The following is a 22,120-nucleotide window of genomic DNA, read 5'->3' on the forward strand; positions in this document are numbered from 1 at the left end:
AACATCCACGCCGATCTTCCTCTACTTTATACGTGGGGCGCCTACCGCAGCTTGGCTTTTGCCAAGTGGTGCCATGTCTGCACCCGGGATCCGAACGAGCGAACCCCAGCCTGCCAAGAAGTAGAACATGCAAACTTAACTGCTGCACCACTGGGCCTGCCCCATAACTGGATTCTTAAAGTAAGCAAACTGTAAATAATAATTTGAACTTCAGATTGCATAAACTCCATTTTTCCAGCTATATACTTTGTATCCTGTGATTTTTTATTAAAATGGGTTTATTGAAATATATGGACATATGAAATAGTGATCATGTAAAAAGTTTGCAGTTTGATAAGATTTACATTTGTGTACACCCTGAAATCATCTCCACTACTAAGACAAGAAACATTTACCCCCAGCTTCAAAGTTTCCTCGCGCCCGTTTGCAGTCCCAACCTACTGCATCTCTACTCTTCCCCTGCCATCCCAAGGCAACGGCGGATCTGCTGTTTGCTAAAACACATTCATTTCCATATACTAGAATTTTGTATAAGAGGAGTCATGCAGTATGTTTTGTCTGGATTTTCACTCAGCATAGTTATTTTGAGATTCATCCGTTTAATTGCCAGTATCAATAGTTCATTTTTTTCTACTGCTTAATACTTTATTGTATACTACCATTCACATGCTAAGTTTTCAGCTTTCATCTATTACAAATTTGCTGTGAATATTCATATCCAATTCTTTGTATGGACATGTGCTTTTATTTCTCTTGGGTAAAAACCTAGAATTAGAATGGCAAAGTGCTAAGATAGGAGTATATTTAACTTTAAAGATGGCAGAACTGTTTTCAAAGGGTTCTTTCATTTTGCATTCTCATCAGAAATGTATATGAGTTTTACCTGTACCACATCCTTGCAAATAGTTGGGATGGCCACTTTTTTAAATATTAGGCATCCTATTTGGTATATAATAAAATCTCATTGTGGTTTTAATTTCCCTAATGACTGATGTTGAACATCATTTTTTTATTTGCCATTCATATAGATTCTTTGGTGAGTATTCGAATCTTATGCCCCTTTTCTTCTTCTGAATTATTATCACTGAATTTTGAGGCTTTATACATTCTGGATGCAAGTTCTTTATCAGATACGTGATTTGCAACTATTTTCTCCCAGTCTGTGGCTTGGATTTTTATTCTCAACACCATCTCTCAAAGAGCAAAAGTTACTTTTTGATGAAGTCATATTTGTTGTTTTTTCTTTTAAGGATTATACTTTTAGTGTTGTTGTTAAGAAATCATTGTCTAAAGCAAGATCAAAAAGATTTTATCTGGGGCGAGCCCAGTGGCACAGCAGTTAAGTACCCACGTTCTGTTTTGGCTGCCTGAGGTTCGCTGGTCCGGATCTCGGGTGCGGACATGGCACTGCTTGGCAACCCATGCTGTGGTATGTGTCCCACGTGTAAAGTAGAGGAAGATGGGCATAGCTGTTGGCTCAGGGCCTGTCTTCCTCAGCAAAAAAAAAAAAAAAAAAAAAAAAAGAGGATTGGCAGTGGATGTTAGCTCAGGGCTAATCTTCCTCAAAAAAAAAAAATAGATTTTATCCTATCAAATTTTCTAGAAATTTTATCATTTTAGGTTTTACATTTGGAGTTCCCTGGCTCTCTCCTTTCTGAAATTCCTCTCTCCACTCTTCAGTGGTCTTATTTTTCTCCAATCCTTTTCCTATGGCTCCCTTAACCTGAAAGATGGTGAGCTTCCTGTCAGAGTTTTGTACACTGCACCTCTACAATAACTGGAGGTGCCCTCATGGGAAAATTACACAAATATATAGCATCCCATTCCTTCCTCTAAAACTTTTCTTAATAACCTGTGTAAGGATTCCTACCATCTAGGTAATTAACACACATATCTATCACCTCACAAATTTGTCTCTTTTTTTTTTTTGGTGAGAATATTGGTCTTTATTATATTGAAGTATATTCCTTCTATACCTAGAAGGTATAGAATTTGTTGAGAGTTTTTTTATCATAAATGGATGTTGAATTTTGTCAAATGCTTTTTCTGTATCTATTGAGATGATAATATGATTTTTATCAAATGCTATATCAAATCAATCAGCTGTCATATAGATTGGTTATCACATCAATCAATGTGCCTATGTTGGGCCATCCTTACGTCTGAGGGATGAAGCCTACTTGATCATGGTGTATGATCCTTTTAATATGCTGCTGACTTTAGTTTGCTAGTATGCTGTTGAGAATTTCTGCATCTATGATCATCAGGGATATCTTGCAGTGTCCTCATCTGGCTTTGGTATCAGGGTAATGTCAGCCTTGTAAAATGAATTTGGAAGTGTTCCCCTCCTCTTAAATTTTTTTGAGATAGTTGAGAAGGATTGGTGTTAATTCTTTAAATGTTTGGGAGAATTCACCAAGGAAGTCATCTATCCAGTGCTTCACTTTGAAATAGTAATCAAAAGCCTCCAAACAATCTTCTTACTCATTACTGGTCTGTTCAGAATTTCTATTTCTTCCTGATTCAGTCTCGGTAGATTGTACATTTCTAGGAACTTTTCCATTTCTTCTGGGTTGTCCAGTTCATTGGTATATAGTTGTTCACGGTAGTCTCTTATGATCCTTTCTCTTTCTGTGATATCATTTGTCACGTTTCCTCTTTCATTTATATATTTATTTGGTCCTCTTTCCTTTTTTTTTTTTTTTTTTTGGTGAGTCTAGCTAAAAGTTTGTCAGTTTCGATTATCTTTTCAAAGAACCAGCTCTTAGTTCCATTTTTTTCCCATTGTTTTCTTGTTATCTATTTTATTTATTTCTCCTCTGTTCTTAATATCTCCTTCCTTCTGCTAACTCTGGGCTTCATTTGTTCTTCTTTATCTAGTTCCTTTAGGTGTAAAGTTAAGGTGTTTGAGATATTTTTCTTTTCTTGCTGTATTCATTTATAGCTATAAACTTCACTCTTAGAACTGTCTTTGCTGCATCCTATAACTTTTGGTAGGTTGTGTTTCCATTTTCATTTGTCTCAAGATACTTTATTTCCCTTTTAATTTCTTCTTAGATCCGTTGGTTGTTCAGAAGTTTTTCGTTTAATTTCCATGTATTTGTGAATTTTTCAGCTTTCTTCCTATTATTATTTCTTCCTATTATTATTTCTAGTTTCACACTGTTGTGGTCAGAAAATGTACTTAGTATGATTTCAGTCTTCTTAAATTTGCTAAGATTCGTTTTGTGGCCTAACATATGATTTAGTCTTGCAAATGTTCCATGTGCACTTGAGAAGTATGTATACTCTGTGTTGTTGAATGGAATGTTCTGTATACATCTGTTAGGTCCTTTTGGTCTATGGTGTTGTTCAAATCTGCTCTTTCCTTGTTCATTCTCTGGGTGATCTATGTATCGTTGAGGGTGGGATATTAAAGTCTCCAACTATTATTGTATTGCTGTTTATTTCTCCTTTTTGTTCTGTTAATATTTTGCTTTTCTATGTAGGTGTGCTGATGTTGGGCGCATAAATATTTACAATTTTTGTATCTTCTTGATGGATTAATCCCTTTGTAATTATATGCTGATTTTCTTTGTCTCTTTTGACCATTTTTCACTTAAAGTGTACTTTATCTGGTATAAGTATAGCAACCCCTGCTTTCTTTCAGTTACTATATCTTGAAATATCTTTTTCCATTCCTTTGCTCTCAGTCTATATGTATCTTTAAAGCTATAGTGAGTCTCTGATAGGTAGTATATGATTGGAACTTGTTTTTTCAATCCATTCAGCCATTCTGTCTTTTGATCCTTGCAGGACATTCGATCCTGTCCAAAATGTCCATGAGCATACTTGGTCTATGCCAAATGCTTTTGGACAGGCCTACATGTCAAGGACCTTCTGGCATAGACCCAATGTCTCCAAGGATGTTTGGGGCAGGACCAAATATGACCAAATAATCAAGGATATTTTGTCATGGACCACATGTCTGATGGATGTTTTGGACAGGACTAAATGTGAAGGACCTTTTGGAATGGACCCAATGTCTCCATGGATGTTTTGGTCAGGACCAAATGCCTACTAATCCTTTTGATTGGAGAATTTAATCCATTTATGCTTAAAGTACTTATTGATAGGTAACAACTTACTATTGCCATTTTGTCAGGTTTCTTTTCTGATTGTTTTGTAGATGCATTATTTCTTTCATCTTATCTTGCTGTCTTCTTTTGTGATTTGATGACTTTTTCTAGCAGTATGCTTTGACTTGGATAGCATTCCTAAAATTTACACTTTTATTTCTCACCACACTCACATTACATTTTAGGTTATTGATATTACAATTTATACATTTTTTAATGTTGTGAATCCAATAACAAGTTATTCTATTTATGGTTATTTTTAATGCATTTGTTTTTTACTTTTAAAACTAGAGTTGTAATTGAATTACACGCCACCATCCCAATATTAGAGAATCTAACTTTGACAACACATTTACCCTTACAAGTGAGTTTTACACCTACATTCATATGTTTTTATGATGTTAATTTTCATCATTTATTTCCACTTGAAGAACTCCATTTAGCATTTCTTTAAGGCAGGTTTAGTGGAACGAACTCCGTCAGCTTTTATTTGTTCAGGAAAGTCTCTATTTCTCTATTTCTGAAGGATAGTTTTGCTGGGCAGAGCATATTTGGTTCACACTTTTGTTTCTTTCAAGATTATTAATATATCATCTCATCCTTTCCTGAACTGTGTTTTTGTAGTTGACAACTTCTTTATGAGCATTCTTCTGAATTGTTTGAGACAGTTCATAGATCTCCATTTCTTTAAGTTCAGTTATTGGAGCTTTATTAGTTTCCTTTGGTGGTGTCATGTTTACCTGAATTTTCATGATCCTTGATTCCTTTCATTGGTATCTGCACATTTGAGTGAACAGTCTCCTTTTCTGTACTTTACTGGTTTGCTTTTGCAGAGACAGTCCTCCACCAGTCAGCTCAGCTTGGGGTTTTGAATGGGTCAGCTGGTAGCATCCTTGCTAGAGTGTGGCTTGCTAGCAGGGTCTATATTTTGGCAAGAACACTGCCTGAGCTCTGAAGTCAGGGGGAAGTGGTATACTGGATGAGAATAGTTGATAGGATGGGACTGCTGGCTTGGTTTCCTGCCCAAGTGTGGCTGTAGGATGGTTTCTGCAATTGCCTAGATTCTCAGGTCAGGCTCCTTAGTTGGGCAGGACTGTGTATACTATACTCAGCAGTAGATAGGCCCATGAATTAGCTTCACTACCTAGGCAGGGTGGTAGAATGGGTCCCAAGGCTAGCACAGCTCATTGTTTGGGGACCTGAATCAGGCAGAACTGTGTACTGAGTTCCCTGGCCAGATAGGGCTGCTGGCTTTGGTCTGCAGACTTGCAGAACTTCTGGCTGGGCTCTCTGTTCATGTGCCCCTGTAAGTGGGGCTGTAGGATGGGAAACACAGCTTCCCAGCTGCTCTGGTTAGGTTTCCTGGTCAGATCGAGCTGAAGGCTATTTTCAGGAGTATGTAGGGCTACAAATTATCTTCCTTGCCTGGGCAGGGTACAGAACAGACCCCAAGGCTGGCAAGGCTCATTGTTTGGGGTTCCAAGTCAAGCAGAACTGTGCACTAAGCTCCCTGGCCAGATAAGGCCTCTGGTTTGGCTTAGCAGAAGGGCAGAGCTTCTGGCAAGTCTCTCAGCTCAAGTTCTTCTAGGCAACACAGCTTTCTGAGTGCTTCAGCCACAGTTTTCCTGGTCAGGTGGGGCTGAGAATGCTAATCAGCAGTAGAATTAGCTATAAATTAGCTTCATTGCCTGGGCAATGTGGCAGAACAGGCTCCAAGGCCAGCAAAAACCTGTACACCAAGTTCCGTGGTCAGTGAGGCCACCCTCTTGGCTCTGCAGAAGGACAAAGCTACTGGTAAGATTTCTCCTTGGATGCGTCTGTGAGTAGGAGCTCAGTCTGTCTTAGTCCAAGTGTTGGTCCCCCTTCTCCCTCACAATCTGATCTCCAGTGGTCAAGTCCCACAGATTACCTCCAAGATCCCCATGAGGCAAGATCCAAGTGGGCCTCTCATGAAGTGCCCTACAGCTCTGGAGGACCTGGATATCCACCTCAGGCCCTCTTTTTCCCACTGGGGAAACAATAGGCCCAGGTGGGCCCTCTTAGTGTGGCACTGTGTCAGACTGGGTGAAGGGCAATGAGGTCAGAATATAGCCACTCCTCTTGCCCTTCAATTACAGTCCTTCTAGGTCTGTGTGGTCCAATGTGTTGCTTCAGCCTTACTCCCAGGTGCTAGGATTTTCACAATGTTGTCTTGTCTATGAACAGTTGCTAGTTGGTCTTCTTGTGAGGGAGTCTAAAGTCAGGAACAATCTATGTTGCCATCTTACTGACTTCCCATCCTCACATCTTCTTTATCCATTCATCTGTTGATAGACATTTGTGTTATTTCCATGTCTTGGCTATTATGAATAATGCTGCAATGAACATGGTAGTGTAGATACCTCTTCAAGATCTAATTTTCATTTCCTTGGATATAGACTTAGAAATGGGATTACTGGATCATACAGTAGCTCTATTTTTAATTTTTTGAGGCAGTCCCATACTGTTTTCCATAATGGCTGTTCCAGTTTACATTCCCAATAACAGTACGCAAGGATTCTCTTTTCTCTTCATAGTTGCCAACATTTATCTGTGGTCTTTTTGATGGTAGTCATTTAACAGCTACAGGGTGATCTTTTATTGTGGTTTTGATTTGCATTTCCCTCATGATTAGTGATGTTGAGCATCTTTACGTACCTGTTGGCCATTTGTATGCTGTCTTTGGAAAATGTGTATTCAGTTCCCCTGCCCAATTACAAAAATATTAAACATTTCATTGCATCCTATAATCTTGACTCTCCTTCAAAATTCACCCCTTAAACTCTCTCTCTCTTTGTATTTTTTCCAAAGTTTGACTGTTATTTGTAGTAGAATCAGGTTTTGTTTTTATTATGTCTCCATACCAAAAGCTGAATAGCCAGAACTTTAAATATATGTAATGTGTGACTGTCATGTTGGTTTTAGCCATTTTTACCAAAACAAAACAGGCAAATTCAAAATTCATACCTAATGTATTGGACATCTCCCATTAGGCATCTATTCCTTAAGCCAGTGTTAGGATTACTGGCTTCACACAGGTGAAACTTGATGTCCCCTTGCTTTGGACCCATGCTATGAACCTCTCATGCCCTGCTCTGAGACTTCCATTATGTTGTGAGATGCCTGTAGAAATGGCTCAATACTCACTTATAATTGATATATTTTTAAAATGTAAAGCCTCAGATGCATTTTAAAACCATCCTGAGAGGGTGCCATGGGACTATGTAACTGAGCATCATTTGCTTGTAGCAGTGGTCAGCTCAATATCGACTCCCCTGTATTGGTTTTACCCCCTTCTCTGCTTTAGGACACAAGTTTGTCACTCCTGCTCCCTGGGATAATAGTTTGAAATTAATGATCTGCATGTAAATCTTTGTTTCCAGCACGCTTTCGGAGAACCCAAACTTGGCCTAATTCAGTTTATGCCCCAAGTGCCCGAGACCTTTAGGGTGGGATTATAGGAATTATATTGGATCACTTACAGCCCACAAAGCAATGTTCACACAGTTCTTGTTGGTAAATGGGATGGCAAGATTTCCTGGTCTGCAGTAGCATCATAATTACCAACATTCTCACCTATGGTGGATTGGGAAGTGATGCAAAAGAATGATGCGGTAGCTGTGGCCCTTGAATGGGAGAGGTGGTTATCATATGTATTACGAGTTGGCTGGCATTTGTGAACTAATATGGAAACATTGAATAAAGAAGTGTCAGGATCAAGTCATCCATCTATCAACTCAATGAACTCTGAGATCAAGGTAGTTTCTGTGGCAATCTTTTAAGGAGTGTCTCATCTCCTATATCTATATTTAAGATTATACTTAAACTCAGGTAAAGGATTTAATAGAAACTGGAATATAAACCCTAATATGGCATCTTCCACATTGGTAAAGTTTTTAAGGGTCCGTAGAGTGCCAGAATATCCCCCTTAAAGATAAAAGATATGTTGTTGTACCTCGTATCACCTGTCTTTCATAATGAGGCACTTCGATTGATGTTTTTGTTTTTTTCCAATTTTGGAGACATCATATCCTACATTTAGGAAACTTCTCTCTCTCTTCCATTTATTATTCTAGAAATTAGCAAACATTTTCTGTAAATGATTTCTGTTGCAACTACTCAACTCTGCTATTGTTGCAAGAAAGTAGGCAGAGACAACATGCAAACAAATGCGTATGGCTGTGTTCAAATAACATTTTATTAAAAAAAAAAGTAGCGGACTGGATTTGGCCCACAGGCCTAATTTGTATTCTTCTCTATGAATGGGTGACTTGGAACTCCACTCCTTTAAAGTGGAGTCCAGAGGAAGAAGCTGCTTTATAATTCCAGTCCAGGTCACAGGTCCAGACTGAGGTGAAAGTTTCTCTGTCACTCAGGACATATGACCCAGCAGATATGATGGTACTAGCCTTATCTATAGTGTATAAGATGTTGAGTGCAGCCCCTGGGAAACTACAATAAAGGATGCATTACATAGACCAATAAGCAGATCCTTGCCTCAGAGCACACTGGCTACTTCTTGATTTCTGCTATGATACTTCTCTGACACTTTTGTTTATTAAATCGTACAGCATCCTGATCAGTCCTCCTGCATACGTACCTAGAAAGTCCTGGGTAATTAACGCCTTCAGGGCCAACTAAGCAGCACAGGAACTGATGGCCAGATGCTTTTGACTTTCATCACCTGGGTGGATAGTTGTGAGATGTGTTTTATACAACTTCTCAGAAGCAGCTGTGGGAGAGTACTGGTTGCTCATCTGGATGGCCAGCTCATTTACGCAGGCTTTGTCTGCTTTCCCATCTGCATTTTCTTCTCCTCATCTCTCAGTTTGGCTTTCTGGAATTACCTCTCCCAAAACACAATCTGTATTCAAGTATTTATCTCAGAGACTTAGTTCAGGAGAACCCAGTGTAAGAAACCCTGTTAAAACTCTTTAAATGCACAAGACAAAATTGCATTATTCTAATGTTCCGAGATAAGAACAAAGAAAGTTTTTCCTTTTACTGCATGCATTTATGAAGAAACATAATAGCCAAAAAAAACCCTAATTTAAAATACAACAAAAAATAGGGAATAATAAATCTCCTTCTCTTTCTCATATAAACGAAGGGGATAATATATTTGAATATAGATTTAGAAATCAAACGTAATCACACTAGTCTGTAAACTAAGCTGGTCAGCAGTATTTGATATAATTTTGAGTTACTTAAATGATGCATCTGTAGCTTTGTGTAAAGAAATTAATTTCAAAGGCAATTTGGTCTTTACAGATGAAAACATAAATTAGATATTCCTTTGAGAATTTCTCTACTTCCTCTAATCTTTTCTGTGGCTTCTTCCTTTCTCTTTATTTGTGGTAGGGGAAACTTTGGCAAAATTGAGGTAGAGTATTCAGAAAAGAGACAAAAGGAATGGATAGGGGGCTCCTAACCAAAAATATGTTTATTTTGAAACATACCTGGAGTCATAGCATGTAGGTTTGCTTTTATTTTCACTTGGATAGAGAGGCAAAAAATCAAGATAAATGTTAGTCTTCCCTCTTCTGCTTGCATATTTTTTGTCCTTTAATTCCCTAAACTAGAGATGTACTGATAGTAACACAATGTGTCACTCTTAAGTGGATTGCTACTTCTGGCTGTCACTTTTTATCAGAAGGCACCTAAGTTTGGGGCATGAATCTTGCAAATAAAAATCAGGGAAATAAAAACAATTTCCATTTTCACTTAAATATTCACAAACTGTGGTGCTCTGAGCAGCATGTGGTAGTTACAAAAACATGTCTTTCATTTGTCTTCCTTCTGCAGATAATACAATTTGGAGAAAAAGCAAATGCTGAAAATGTGTCTTTCAGCTTCCTGAGTATTCAGGAATGCTGTGAAGATATCAATTAATTAAACAAAGCCTATGAAGTCTTGTTTCCCTCCTGTGTTGGGCCTAATGTAGCCAAAGAGGCCCTATGTGACACTTTAACTCATTGGTTGATAAACATTTTGTACTATCTGTCCAAACAGTCAAAACTTCCAAAACAAAACATGGCTCTTGAATTCCTCACTGTTTCTTGACTTGTTCTTACAACAGCTGCAACAGTGCTCGACAAAACAGAAGCTGAAAGGATACTTAAAATAAATCAATGATCAACATATAATTTCATGACTAGCAAATCTCAGTCTGTTTTCTCTGTAGAATCTTGTCTGCTACAATGACTCCTGTTAGAAATCATCACATTATTAGTTTTTGTTTTTTTCCCTCTATATTGTGGCTTTTCACCCTTCTTTTGCTAGTAAAAGCTCCACGGAACAGAATTTTTCATTTTTTATGACTACAAATCCTCATGAGATATAACATATTTTATTATGTATGAAGCAATCATGGGCCTACTGATTCTACTTGTTTCATAAAAAATATCACAAACTTTAAGTAATGTTAATCCTTGTAATGCTTTAATATTACTTTGATCAGTTTCAGGTGACTTGTGTATCAGATTAGTAGGTAAATGGATAAATAGACTATGGTACATCCAGACAATGAAATATTCAGTGCTGAAAAGAAATGAGCTACCACACCATGAAAAGACATGAAGGAAACTTAAATGTCTATTACTAAGTGAAAGAAGCAAATCTGAGAAGGCTACGTACTATATGAGTGCAACTATATGACACTCTGGAAAAGGCTAAACTATGAAGAAAATTAAAACATCAGTGGTTGCCAAACCCATTGAATGTACAACACCAAGAGTGAATACTAAGGTAAACTATGGACTATGGGTGATTATGATGTGTCAATCAAGGTCCATCTTGGTTTAAAGAAAAAATGTACCATTCTGTTGGGGGATGTTGATAATGGGGAGGCCATGCACGTGTGGTGGCAGGGAGTAAATGAGAGATCTCTGTACCTTCCTCTTAATTTTGTTGTAAATCTGACATTGTTCTGAAAAACTAATCTTTAAAAAAAAGTGATGGGGCAAAAGTTGGGTATGGGGTAGGTAGAGGTAAGTATAAGAAAAGTAAGAATTTGGAGAGAAGATGCTGCTTTACCAATTAGTAGCTTGGCTTTCATGGCCAAATGTCTTAAAGTTCCTGAGATTTCACTTCCACATTTATAAGATGAGACTAATAATACTTATCTCACCAGGTTGATCAAGGAGAATATGAGATAATATATATGAATGTACATTTTATCTATTACTCAGTAAAACTGTAGAATTTTCAACGTAAAGTACATATAATTATAGGACAGCTTATAAAATAATAGTGATATCTTGCAGATTTATTATGCATCAGAATCAGATGAGCTAACACCCAAGAGATTTTTTTGGTATTTCATAACTCTTCTATTTTTAGAAAGTTAGTCAATGGCTTTCTCCATTCATAATTTAGACTGAGATTCTTTTTTGAACTAAGAATTTTTATTCAATGCCATTTATTGATTTTTGCAACAAGTCACAAGAAAGGAAAATAAATACTGCTTTTCAACCTGAACATGCTGCCTTGAGGTCGTATTTAAACACATCAACAGAAAGCCAGTTTCTTTTGTTGGGTTCAAAGAATAGAATAATGGCCAAATATATCTACGTTCCATCCTCTCACTTTTGGGAAACTTTACTTTAGTTATGTATTAGTCTATGGCTGTTAGCCCAACAGATTCCTCTGATGTCCTGAGATCTGAAATAGCAGTGACTATAGGTCAAGAGTCCTCAGGAACCAAAAGTCTTGGTGATGATAAAAGAGAAGAAAAATAAAATTTTTGCAAACAGGGTTTCTGAAGAGGACTTTGGAACTAATCTAAACTGCACTGTACTCAATCTTGTTTAGAATTATATTTGAAAGACTATACTTGGATTATCATTTCAGTTTTAACTTCAATCCAGAAGTTTATTCCATAATTTTTTCAGGAAAAATCCATGTCTCTAACTAGAAAAGGAATGAGTGCATCTAGTGCTACTTCTCCATGGAAAGAAACATGGCTGTGACAGGGGAAAAAGAAGATGAACTCAGAACATCCTGGGCTATCCAGTAAAGAGGTGCTCAAATAATGATGGGACGTGTCAAAAGGATATAGAAGCCAGCTTGAGGAGGTTAACACAGGCCAAATGTGGGACAATTTAAAATAAAATAATATTAATGGATTATAACCCACTGAATAAAATAAGAATCCATGAGTCTATTCTGTCATAAATAAATGGAAAAACTGAAAATTTAATGAGAAATGGGATATTTACATTGTTTCAAAGTACCTCCTCAGAAAATACATCTTAATTCCAAGGAGAAATTGAGCAACCTTATAGTGAAGAAGCCTGGTAGACACCATCTTAATCAAGTGATCAAAGTGAGCGTTAAATAACTATATAAATTAAAATACTTTTCCACTTTATAGGATGCAATGAGAAAAACACAGTATCCCATGCATTTCATGAGGAATGTAAGCCAATTCCAACTAGAAGGGCATGCTGCAAAATAACTGGTCAGTAATCTTCAAAAGTTGCAAGGTCATAAAAGCTAAGGAAAGATACAGGAATTGTTCAAGATTGATAGAAACTAAAGCAAAATGATATTTAGATGCACTGTGTGATTCTGGGTATGATCCTTCTGCTATAAAGAACATTAATGGGGCGACAAAGCCTAAATGACTTCTGAAGCCTAGATGGCAGTAATGACCAGTGGTAATTTCTTGGTTTTGATGTTTATATTGTGGTTACATAGGAGAATGTATTGTTTGTAGGAAAGACAAACTAAAACATTCAAGGGTCATAGGGCATCAGTTCAGCAATAGATTCTCCAATAGCATCAGGGAAAAACGTCTCTGCAACACACTTGTAACTTTTCTGTAGGTTTGAGATTGTCATGTATCTATGACTCTATCAAAAATAAATCATTACGGTCAGTAGAAATTAAGTCACAGAAAAGACTTTGCTTATTTTAATGACATTTCTTTAATTCAAACTATCAATGAAAATAATACAGAATTATATATGGTGAAAAATAAAGTCCCTCTCACATCTCTCCTACTTCACAATCTCACAATCTGTTTTCCAGGAAGGAACACTATTAGTGCTTTGAAATATCCTTGCTGGCCTTTTCCTGTGCAATTCCTAGAATGAGAATGGCAATATAATGAGCAGTAAGGCCATACCATGCAGCCAGCCAGACTGCCTAAGTTCAAATCCCTATGCTGCTGAGAAGTTCTGCAAATCTGAGGACATTACTAACTTTTTCTGGCAGTAGTTTCTTCATTTCTGCAATTGGGTTGATAATTGTTGGTTATAGAGATTAAGGGATATAATACTTGTGGAGACCGTAGAACCATGCTTGACTGTAACAATCTTGCTTGGCTCTTACCATAGACAAGTGTGTCTAGTTATTCCACAAAAAAATGATATCACAGTGTCTATATAATTGTGCAGCTGTATTTTTCTAAAATCAATAGTTCACATTGGTTTTTCCTTATTTCAATAAAAATTTTTATAATTTTCCTTACTAAAATTGTATTATAAATACATCTTTTCATCTCTGATTACAGAAGAGAGCTGATTAGATTATCATTCTTAGTTCAAAAATTCTGTAACTTTATTGGTTATCCATTTTTTTCTGGCACCCAACATGCTTTTCATTACATTGCAGCCTCATTCAGAATCACCTTTGAGGTAATTGCGACAGCACCAAGATGTTTGGCAATGTGAGAGCACAATTGTTCTGTCAGAGCTGGGCCTTGGACAACAGCTGATCTGCTTAACAGTCAGGAGTGGTAACAGGAGAGCCAGTGTTAGAAAGATGGGAAAAGGCTGTTCTTGAGTCTGGAGGTTGGTGGTAGTGGTTGAGTTAAGGATCAAGTACCCAAGACCAGAATCGGAATTGAAGTATAATAGTAGGTGCTGATAACACCAGAAGTCGTTGATGCTCATGGTAGCCTGGCAGAGCTGGCAAGAGCAAGTGAATCGCAAAGGCCTAGGAAGAAGTGCACCAGGCTTCCAGGGACTCAGCAACTACGGCAACAGAATCTGGACTGGGAAAGCGGGCCATGAAGACAAGTAGACATGAGCAGCAGCAAGAAAATTTACCCTTCTTATACTGTGCCAAGACTCTGCTTCATTTCAGGACATTTTCTATGAAGGCAAGAACCAAGTCCCAGCTTTTGTGACTTGAGTGTGACAAGAGAAAATGGCCATGTTTAGTTGGACGTGAGATAGGAACAAGCAGGTCCTAACAGCAGGAAGCCTAAAGCATATCATCAAAAATGGCACACAGGCTGATGTTTCAGGGGCCACAAGCCAGCTAGAAGTACTATGAAAATCAATGATTTCTAAATATTCTTGAATGCCTATAATATGAAGTTTGTAAGACAGAAAGAAACTTTATTGAAACAGCATTCCGTCAGGGATGTTTTTTACTTTTTTTGAGCACCATGAGCACGAAAATATTTTCCATAGTAATAAGGAAGCATTCTCTCTATCCAAGAAGCAATTTATGGCAATACGATAAGGAGTCTTTAACGTGAGGTTTAGTAAGAATAGAAAAATTATTTGTGGATATTTACAGCAACCACACTAGAGAATAAAGCATGTTAAAACATACCAACCTGAATAAAGAATGGAATTCTAATATCCAATTACAAACTGTTCTGGCAAATGACCAGTGGAAAACCTTTAGCCTGGGTGACAAAGAAAACAGCCACATTCTGTTCTAGATTCTGAGGCTTTTGGAATTGTGCTGGGGGACGGGGGTAGTAACTGCCAACTTGTATGACTCCAGAATGCCCCATTTGTAGTGTTGTATGTTAATGATGTCCCCTTGGTGTTGCACAGTGAACACAGCCTGCACTGGCAAATGTGGCAACCTTACTGCTGATTTTTTTCCTTAAAGTTTATTCCACAATCGTTTGCATTGGATTTGGCTGCATCTATAATTGTATTTATGTTCTCGGTCTCCACTTTCACAGTTGTCCAAAGTTAACTTTAAGAACAGACTTTTTCAACTAATTTCCATAGCAGCTTTGATCCCCTCAACATTCTCTTCAAAATGCTTCCTGCATGCTCAGCCTTAAGAGCTAACTGTCCCTTAATACAGGATCTCTGCCATACCAGCATTAAGTTTCCTCCATGTAGTTTTGCTTCTTCACTATGAGGGAGGAATTTTATCTTATTTCCTTAAGCAGAAAGAAGCACTTTCCGGGTAGAGCCTTAGCTAAAACCATATCCTGACATGCAACTTCTTGATACTACTAGATGAACATTGGCATTGCCCTCTATTAATATCCGTCAATATTTTTAGACTTCACACTATTTTGCAACATATGGCATGCTACAATTGTCTGGTGATATTAACGTAAGACCTAGTCTCTCTCAAGTTGCTTCCAGTCTTGTAAGGGAGAAGGACAGGAGCACAGAAAACTAAAATGCAGTGAAAGTTCCCTGAGGGGAGTGTAATTCATCGGCTCCTGGAGGGCAAGTTCTCCTATTCTTCATGATCCTAGTCTCTAGCACATATTTACTATCTGGTGACTAAACAAGCGTTATTCTAGCATAAGAATAAAAGGCTGTATTAGCCTGGCACGTGACAACAACTCCTCTTGATTGGTTGAAATTGAGAAAGATTCTAAAGAGGAAAGAATATTCAATCTCAGCTTTGAAAGATAAGTAAGATACTGGTAGGCAGAGAAGACACAAAAGCGTTCCTGGCATAGGCAATAGTGTGGGCAAACCCCTGAATCTGTGATCTCTCTGCCCGGACCCTCCCCCTCAGCCTTCAAGTCCCACTCCTCACTTCATTCAGGTATCAGACATCACCCTACCGGAGACTCCTGCCCTGATGCTATTTTTGAAAGTAGCGCTCCCTCCATTGCTCTCTTTCCTTTGCCTCTTTTAAAACTATATTTACTACTAACTTATATACGTATATATTTAACCTATTTTTTTAGTGTCTGTCTCCCCTACTTAAATATAAGCTCCATAAGACAGAGAAAATACTATCTATTTTGTCCATTGTTGAAGCCTCAGATCCAAGAACGATGACTAATACAGAGGAGACATTTAATAGTTTTTTTTTTCTTTTCATGCAGTGAGGCAGGTAGAAAGGAAATATAATTGACTGGGAGACATGACTATTAAGGACGGCTCTAATTCGGTGGCTTTCACCAGCTGGTTTAGCTCAATTGCAGCCAAAGTCAACACTTGGTCACCACATCTTCCACTTAGGAGATTGTTAGGGTTACCGTCATCACTACCCCATAGATGCCCTCTCAGCTCCCCTCTCCCCTGCAAATAAATGGGCACTTCCCTTTTGCTAAGTTTCCAATCCCTTCACATTAGCAAATTCAGTCACCTCCAAGCATACTTTTGTACTAGCAGAGGGATGATCTTTGCAATACGAATAAAAACTTGCGATTCTGGTTATATCTGAATGAATACTGCCATGTGAAATTGCCCTCAGTGCCACCTGTGAATGCTATTTTGCAGTTTCATGACCTGTATCTATAATCAGCAGCTCTGATGAGCTTTGCCTTCCTTATTGCTCTCCATTTCAGTGTTCACATCTTCATTATTCTTCTTAGGCATTACTTTTAGCAGAGCACACTCTACACCTCATTTCACCCGCATTTGCCCAAGCACAGGTGACCATTTCATTGCCTCAACCAGCAGCACTCTGAACCCGGTCACGTGCTGCTTTGCTTAATATAGTAAAATCATGCCCATTTTATGTATGGATCATCTGTCAGTGCTTTACTTAAGACATAGTTTTTAATATATGCTGCGTTATCTTGAACTGTTCTTGATAAAGGATTTTATATACTGAAGTTCAGTCTTACAGGTTAGCAAAGTTCTCTAGTTATCAAAGTAAGCTGTAAATGACTGATTCTTAAACCTACCCTAACACCCAACTTGGTTTTCTTAGCAAACTTGGACCAGCTTAGAAATAGCACAGCAGAGGTGAGTGAAACGTGTCAGCTGCCTTACCTAGTATCTAACGAAGAAGAGCTACCAGCCACCTTTCTGGTAGCATTTTTCCTCCAAAAATTTTGTTCTGGCCTGGGGACAAATCTTAGCTATCAAATATCACAAAACTGACCAGTTTGGAATGAATTTATTCTATGGCGGAGTCCTTAAAACAAAATGCTCTACAACCAATTTATGAAAAAAATGCTAGCAAAAAAATATATATTTCTGAATTTTAATTGGAATTCCACTCAAACTATATGTCAATGAAATTAAAATTTATGTGTACCTATGTAGTCGTATGTTGCATAATGTCATTTTGTTCAGTGATGGACCATGTATATAACAATGGTCACAAAAGCTTAGTACCATATAGCCTGAGTATGTAGTAGGTCTGTGTAAGTGCACTCTGATGTTTGCACAAGGATGAAATCACCTAGGGAGGCATTCCTTAGAATGTATCCTCATCATTAAGTGACACGTGACTATATACAAGTATATATAATTCTAGATATATAAAACTTTCTATATAAAACTATATACATATACACATATATATAAACTAACTATATTGAGGTTTCCCTCCTAGAATATGGCATATCACTCTATTTATTTAACTATTTCAAAATGTCTTTCAATGAAGTTTTCAAATTAAAAAAAATAGTGCCAAGAATCAGATATAGTACATGAGTGTGTAACAAGATCTGAGAACTTGTAAACAAAAATCTCAGAAACTAAGTTCCTCTTGGGATTTTTGTGAAGAATTGGATACTTGTGCTGATACATCTGATTAGACTGCAGTGAAAATGTCACTTTTTCTGTTCCTCATGTGTTCAATGGAGCCTGAGGCATAGGCTATAGTTTTTAGGCTAGAGTAACTGAAGATAGCACTGAGAGGTTAAAAGATAAGCCAAAATCAGGGCCCTCCCCATGGCATAATGGTTGAGTTCAGCATATTCTTCATTGGTGGCCCAGGTTTGCAAAGTCAGATCCTAGGCATGGACCTACACTGCTCCATAGCCATGCTGTGGCAGTGACCCACATATAAAGTGGAGGAAGATGGGCAACAGATGTTACCTCAGGGCTAAGCTTCCTCAGCAGAAAAAAAAGATTTCCCAAAATCAGACTTTTAATTAGAGACAGTGTTAGAAACCAAAACTCTTATGATTCAGTAAGTAATTCCAGCACCCAATTCACTGATGCTTAATAAATGTGTATGTATATCAGTGACTGAGCGGATTAATGAATCTAAATTTATTCTGCAAGTCAGTTAATTTTTAGCATGGGTTTTTGCAGATGGCACACCCATAATATGTAAAAAGTTCTTTGGTCCCAAGAAAGTTTATCCCCAAAATATGGCATAGATCTAGTGGCTTAAAAATAAGTCTAGATCATACTAGTGATATCTTGAGGTGACTTTGCTTGGATATGAGGCCCTTAAACCTATGAACTATTCTGAGTTTCTTGGTCAATAAGGAAAGAGAATGTTTTATCTTTCCTTATTACTAAAATGAGGCAAGTTCATTTTAATAATTTTAACCAAATACAATCCATTTTATTATTCCACTTATTCAAGTAGAATTCTCCCAATTATTCTTTAAAACCCTCTGCAGGGAAATAGATTCAGGATTAGGACAGCCAGAACACACTAGCAGACCTTTGCAAATGCACTTTTATATTTACTTTACAATATAAAGAAAACATAAAGAATAGAAACTTGACTCCCCAGCCAAGTCAAGAGAAGCATCATTACATTCCTGTCCTTGGCCTATGTTCACATCAGTGAGCAGAGCACTTTGCTGCAACCCTCTGCCTAGCAGCTCTAGAGCACATCAGTTTCGGCTACATGATTTCAGGTGATGATTTAGAGAAGTCAGGAGTTAGGAGGCAAGGAAACCAGAAACTGTAGATGTATCAAGGGTCATGAAAATAATGTAGGATTTAGAGTTAAAAAATTTTGATTCAAGTCACATCTCTTTTACTTATTTGCTAAAAGATCATGGACAAGTTACTTAATTTTTTGACATGGAATTTGTCCAATGTAATGGAGATACATTTCTGTGAGGACTAAATTAGCACTTTCTGTATATTTCAAGAATACTCTGAGGTTCAATACAGTAGCCACCAGCCATTTGTGGCTATTGAGCACTTGAAGTATGACTAGCCTGAATTATCATATACTATAAATATCGATGCACCATGACTATTTGAAAACTTAGTGACAAAAAACCAAAATGTCTCATTAATAATACTATATTGATTGCATGTTGAAATGATATTTTAAATACATAGGGCTAAATAAAATGTATCATTAAACTTAATTTTACTTTTATTTACTTTATTAATGTGACTACTAGAAAATTTAAAATTGCAAATATTTCTATTATATAGCACAGCCCTATATATTTGCCATTTTCTTTCCCCACTAGACTAAAATCACCTTGAGAGGAAGGATTCTATCCTATTTATCTTGTTGTCCCAGTATCTACTGAAAGTCCTGACACAAATATATGTAAAATTTACATTGAGTAAAAATAGTAACTTTAATCAGGAGTTTTTTTAAATAAAATATTAAAATATATTTTTTATTGCAGTAACACTGGATTATAACAACATATAGCTTTCAGATGTACATCATAATATATTTTGAGTTCTGTGTAAATTACATCATGTTCACCACCGAAAAACTAATTATAGTCCCTCCCCTCAGATGTGAGCCTAATCACTCCTTTTGCCCCCCCCCCATGGTTACCACCAATCCAATCTCCAATGCTTTGTGTTTGTTTGTCGTTGTTTTTATCTTCTACTTATGAGTGAGATCATATGGTATTTGACTTTCTCCCTCTGACTTATTTCACTCAGCATAATATCCTCAAGGACCATCCACGTTGTCACAAATGGCTAGATTTCATCATTTCTTATGACTGAGTAGTATTCCATTGTGTATAAATACCACATCTTCTTTATCCATTCATTCCTTGATGGGCACCTAGATTGCTTCCAAGTCTTGGCTATTGTGTATAATGCTGCAATGAACATAGGGGTGCATGTATCTTTATGCCTTTGCGTTTTCAAGTTCTTTGGATAAATACCCAGCAGTGGGATAGCTGGATCATGTGGTAGATCTATTCCCACACCAAGACGTATTATAATTAAAATGTCCAAAATTAAATATAAAGAGAATCTGAAAAGCAGCAAGAGAAAGACCACAAGTGATATACAAAGGAAGCCCATAAGGCTATCAGCAGACTTCTCAGCTGAGACCCTACAGGCAAGAAGAGAATTGCATGATGTATTTAAAGCGCTATAAGGAAAAGACCTAGAGCCAAGAATACTCTAATCCATCATGGTAATCAGGAGTTTTTAATGCAGTTTCCTAAAGAAGCATCATTGCCCCTATAAATAGACAAATTCAACCTTTTTTTAATTTCCTATCCTATTTATTACTCAAAGTTCCACATAACATTTGTTTTGGTCTCACTGCTTCATATAATCCATGGGTCAAAGGAGAAATTACGAGCAAAATGAGAAAACATATTGAACTAAAGGAAAGTTAAAACACAACGTATTCAGATTTGAAGGATGTATTTTAATCACTGCCTCAAAGAATATTTATAACATTACATGAAAAAAATTCTAAAATGATGTGAACTTCCACCTTAAAAAGGAGAAAAAAGAACAAATTAAATTCAAAGTACGTAGAAGGAATGGGATAGTAATTTTAAAATGAACAGATATTAGTAAAATAAAAAGGAAAAAATAGAGAAAAAATGAATGTACTCAAGATTTTATTTTTTGGAAGATCAGGAAAACTGATAAACTCCTAGACAAAGTTCAGGAAAAAGAGATCCTATAGACCCTAACATGCTAAAAGCATAATAAGAGACCTTTAGGAACAAATTACTGTCAATAAATTCAACATAGGTGAAATGGAAAAGTCCCAAACTACCAAAACACTAAAAAAATAGGAACCCTGAATAGTTTATATATATTAAATTAATTGCATTCATAGTTTAACACCTTCCACAAAGACAAGCCCAGACCTATGCGGCTGCAATGGTTAATTCTATCAAAGAAGAAATAATATCGATTCCATGTATATTCCTCCAAAAGCTAGAAAAGGAGGAAATATTCTCCAACTAAATTTACGAAGCCAGCATTACCACAATAACAAAATTAGACAAAGATGTTAAAATTTTAAAAAAAGGAAATAGGTGATGGATGTGTTAATTAACTCAATGAGGGGAAATCCTTTCAGAATGGATACATATATCAAATTATCACACTGTATACATTAAATATCTTACAACTTTTTGTATCAATTATACTTCAATAAAGCTGAAAAAATAAAAGAAAGCACAAGTCAATATCCTTTTTGAACATAGAAACAAAATCCTTTAAAATTTTAGCAAATTGAACTCAGCAATATACAAAAAGAATAATACTCCACGACCAAGTGTACAGTTCAAAGATTTTGACAAGTGTATAATTTTAAGAATGCAAGTTTAGTTTAATACTACAAACAATTAGTGTAATTCACAGTATTGATAGACTCAAAAAGCAAAAACAGAAGTTATTTCAATAGATACAGAAAATGGTTTGTTAGAATGCAACACTCATTAATGATAAGCAACAAACATGCACAATGACTTGTGGCAAACATTATACTGAATGTTGAAAGGCTAAATGTTTTCACCCGGGATAAAGGGAAAGTCAAGTACAACTACTTTTAACGCTTCTATTCTCCACTCTACTGGAGGCCCTGGTCAGTGCAGCAATACAAGAAAAAAGCACAGATAGCTTGTAGGTGGAAAAACTGTCTTTATTAATAGATGACATAGTTCTAAGGAATCCATAAAAAGAAACAAAGTCAAAATAAGACAAAGAGTTCAGTAAAAATTTACAAATGATTTTAACTGACACAACTTAAGATGATATATAAATTGCTTTAAAAATAAAAACATGAACAGATGCTCAGTATTATTAGTCATTAGGAAGATGCACGTGAAATCCACAAAAATATACTACTAGGCATACATTAGAATGGTTAAAATAGGA

The sequence above is a fragment of the Equus asinus genome, chromosome 1 (genome assembly GCF_041296235.1).
Source record: "Equus asinus isolate D_3611 breed Donkey chromosome 1, EquAss-T2T_v2, whole genome shotgun sequence".
Classification (NCBI taxonomy): domain Eukaryota; kingdom Metazoa; phylum Chordata; class Mammalia; order Perissodactyla; family Equidae; genus Equus; species Equus asinus.